General features: G+C 42.2%; 1 pseudogene; it reads right to left on the minus strand.

The window, feature by feature from the left end:
* LOC103589563 overlaps nt 1-4,310 on the minus strand; it is a 24,536-nt pseudogene extending 20,226 nt beyond the window's left edge.
* Between the last annotated feature and the right edge of the window lie 242 nt (nt 4,311-4,552).

Below are 4,552 nucleotides of genomic sequence, written 5' to 3' on the forward strand. Positions count from 1 at the left end.
AGGAAGGAAGGAAGGAAGGAAGGAAGGAAGGAAGGAAGGAAGGAAGGAAGGAAGGAAGGAAGGAAGGAAGGAAGGAGTGTAGTTTTTACAGTCTGGAGGCTGTGAAGTCCGAGGTCAAGAGGTACCATCTGGTGAGGGCCTTCTTGCTGGTAGCAACTCTCTGCAGAGTTCAGAGGAGGTGCAGGGCATCACATAGCAAGAGGGTGGAGCACATTCAAATGCTAGCTCAAGTCTCTCTTCCTCTTCTTATAAAGCCACCAGTTCCACTCTAATGATAATCCATTCATCTATTAATCTCCGAATGGATTAATCCATTTATAAGGGCAGAGCCTCATGATCCACTCACCTCTTAAAGGCTCCACCTCTCAATACATTGGGGATTAACTTTCAACTTGTGTTTTGCAGGGGACATTCAAACCATAGCAAGCTGTATTTAGTTTCCATTAAATGTGCAGTTGAAAAAGTGAGTCACATACCAAAGATGTTCCAAACACACTTAAAAGTTTTCCAAAAGCCATCAGTTTTAAAATTTAGATATAAAGAACTCAAATTAAATAATATTAAAAATTAATTCCATAGTTGCATTAGCTACATTTCAAATACTCAGTAGCCACATGTGGCTAGTGGCTACTGTATTGGACCGCATAGATCCAGAGAAATCAAAAAATTTCCTGTAAAAGAAAAAATAATCATAGTCACTGCATGGCTCAGCTTTGAATAACATATTCTGAATACTGGTCTAACCAAAATTATAATATGAACTACTCTGGGAAGATGGGGAATGGGAAGTATTCACTATCAAGGAAGGAAGAGAAAAGAAAGTTAAATGCCCTTCCTCCATAATATGGAGTCCATAGATAATACCTAAAACTGACAGATCAAAAAGTAGCAATATCATCCCATTAAATAAAAATATAGAAGTAAACACAAAAAGAATCTATCAATGTAGCTCTAAGTGATTGCCTCTGAGTAAGGACAAATGGAGGGGATGGGGGCTTGGGACTCCTGATTTTCTTAATAAACTTCACAGTATTGGTGACTCTTTAAACTCATGCACGTATGCTTTTAATTTTCAAAAAGATCTTTAAAAATGATCACTAGAAGATCTGTCCATGGGTGTGTGGAGAATTTTCTATGTAATATCTTCAAAATAGGATTGTCACTTTAAAACATGACCCCTTCCCGTTGTTGCATGGAAGGAGCAACAAGGCGAAGCTGGGAGGCAGCCTCAAGCATAAGAGAGAAAACGCAGTGAAAGGGACCCCAGGGGCAGCAGAGGCGCTCTGGCCACCCTCCAAACCCCACCCTCAAGCGCCCACACCCTGAGCAGGGCATGGGAGAGGACTGCAAGAGGCTCCACACATGGCTTCCTGAGGAGCCGCAGGAGGCAAAGTGGGGTTGCCAGAGGCTGCACGCTGCACTGATCACGGCGCACGCACTCCCCCAGATTTGCCCCTCCATGGGGTCTGGCTGCTCCACTCACGCTCCTGCCAGCGGCGCAGAATCCATTCCCCTCCCCTCCTCCAAGCCAGCCCACCCATCCTTCCCAGCCCAGTGCAGAGCTTCCTCTTCCATAAACTTTTCCCTGACTACTCCCTGTCCTCACCAATTATCTATTTTGTTGTTTAATCTCATGCAGCTCATGTGGTATGCCTTAAATAGTCTGGACCTTAATTATAAACTGTATTGATGCCAGGTAATAGGACTGGGCAAAGACTTTATGAATAAGACCTCAAAAGCACAAGCAACAGAAGAAAAAAATAAATGGGATTATATCAAACTAAAAATCTTCTGCACAGCAAGGAAAACAATCAACAGAGTGGAAAGACAACCTACAGAAAGGGAAAAAATATTTGCAAACTATAAATCCAACAAGGGATCAATATCCAGAATATACAAAGAACTCAAACAACTATAAAGTAAAAAACACAAATAATCCAATTAAAAAGTGGGCAAAGGAGATGAATAGACATTTTTCAAAGGAAGACATACAAATGTCCAACAGGTACACGAAAAACTGCTCAGCATCACTAGTCATCAGAGAAATGCAAATCAGAACCACATTGAGATGTCATCTCACCCCAGTTAGACTTGTCATTATTAAAAAGACTGAGAAAAACAAATGCTGGCAAGGATGCGGGGAAAGGACAACTATTCTCCATTGTTGATGGGACTGTAAGTTAGCACAACCATTATGGAAAACACCATGGAGTTTCCTCAAACAACTACAGATAGAACTACCATACGACCCAGCGATCCCACTACTGGGTATACAGCCAAAGGAATGGAAATCATCATGTCAAAGGGATACCTGCACTCCCATGTTCACTGTAGCTCTATTTACAACAGCCAAAATATGGAACAAACCTAAATGTCCATCAACAGATGACTGGATAAAGAAAATGTGGTATGTATACACAATGGAATTCTACTCAGCCATAAAAAAAGAATGAAATTCTGCCATTTGTAACAACATGGATGAGCCTCAAGAAAATTATGTTAAGTGAAATAAGCCAGACAAAGAAACAGAAATACTGCATGTTCTCACTCATAACTGGCTGCTAGGAAGGAAGGGGGTCGGCTCAGCCATAAAAAAAGAATGAAATTCTGCCATTTGTAACAACATGGATGAGCCTCAAGAAAATTATGTTAAGTGAAATAAGCCAGACAAAGAAACAGAAATACTGCATGTTCTCACTCATAACTGGCTGCTAGGAAGGAAGGGGGTCGGGGGAGGGAAGGAGAGAAGAAGGAAGGAATGATGGAAAGAAAGAAAGAAAAGACCACTACAGTATGTTGAACTTCAGAAGAAGAGAACAAACCTAAGGATACTAGAGATGGAGGGGAGGGAGGGGAGGGGTTTGGGAAGTGATAGGTCAGGCAAACGGCATAAAGAAATATTTGTAAGAATGAATATGCTAATACTAAATAAAAAATTAAATTTAAAAAATGTTAAATGTTATTATGCCAAAAAAAATATTAGAAACTGTTTTGAACTGCATGCTATTATTTCGCATAGAATTTCCAATCAGTATAAGAACAAGCAAAATACCACATGGTCTTGCAAGCTCCCATCATACCCAGCACAGGGAAACTACACCCATAGTAGAGATCTAAAGAGTATTTGATGATTGGTTGTTGATGGATTGTACATGTGTTTATGCATTTCTATAGTATTTCTCACCAGATAAACTATGGTATTTTATAAGGAGGTAGATATATGAAAGAGAGAGAACTTTTATACATAGGAATTTAAGTGCAAAACTGAATTAATTGTTTCTTCAGTTCATGGCACATTAATTATCATAATTAACCAGTTCAAACCCTCTTCTTTCATTTTATCTGAACTTTCCCCTATGTCCTTGATCCCTGTGACCTGTCTCCTTCCTCTCTTCCCACCCAATGGACACCCCTATATTAGGAATTTGCCCTTGGAAATGTAAAAATACAGTAATTCCTGTATGCGTATGCTTTTCTTAACATTATTTAAATGGTATCATGCTAGAGATCTTGTTCCATTTCTTACATTTTCATTCAACACTCTTTCTAAAGAACTGTGCTCATTCATTGCTTCAACTGCTGCATGGTAGCCCACTATAAGCTCCTACCACATTCCCCAAATAGTGGGTACCTATGTTGCCTCCAACTCCCTGGGACACAAAATAGTACATCTTTTTTTTTTCCTTTTTGTCTTTTTTCGTGTCCGGCAACAGGATCGCAACCCTCAGTGTCGCGCCCGCACCGGACTGGGACCGGCTACGGGATCACAACCCTCGGTGTTGCACCCGCACCTCGCTCAGCCAGTGAGCGGCCAGTCTGTATGTGGGATCCGAACCCTCGGCGGGAGCGCTGTAGCAATGCGCCACCGGCTGGCCCAAAATAGTACATCTTTACACATGTTTGTATCCACTTACACCTGTGCAGGAGTTTCTCTGGCAGATACTGGAATTCAGTGTCATGGCATATAGATATATAATGTAGCTACACTTTTGAATCGTTCTCTGGAATTGCTCCCCCATCCCACTTCTACCAGCTGTGTATGAGAACTCGCGCTGTGTAATTTGGAAATACCTGTGGCAGAAACAGCTCTGGAGCACTGTTGAGCATTCCTGTCACCTCCATGAGAAGGAGAGGGCAAAAAGACAGAGGCTGTTGCTTGGGGGTCCATTTACCTGGGCCACAGCGCAGTGACGCAGTGCCAGGAGCAGGCTCTGGGGGAGACGCTGCTTGCCGATCTCCCCATTCCGCACTTCTGACTCTTGGCTGCTGTAGGTAGGGTGCAACTGGTGCAGACAGCTGTTCTCACTCATGCCTCCAAGGGTCCACTACACTGGGAGAAGAAAGAAAGGGAAATAAGAAGGGATTAATTAAGAATGTCTGAACTCACAGTTTTTTAAACAGTAAACACAGACACACATACCATTAACTAGAAGCAACGTGGTTCTGAGGTTGATGTCTAGTCCTCACCAGCAAGGGAATTGATGAACCCTTTCACCAGGTGCAGCCGAGCGAAACATCTCTGTGTTTTCCCGCCCACGTCGTGGAGTTTCAT

This window comes from Galeopterus variegatus, unplaced genomic scaffold (assembly GCF_000696425.1).
Source record: "Galeopterus variegatus unplaced genomic scaffold, G_variegatus-3.0.2 Scaffold703, whole genome shotgun sequence".
Lineage (NCBI taxonomy): Eukaryota > Metazoa > Chordata > Mammalia > Dermoptera > Cynocephalidae > Galeopterus > Galeopterus variegatus.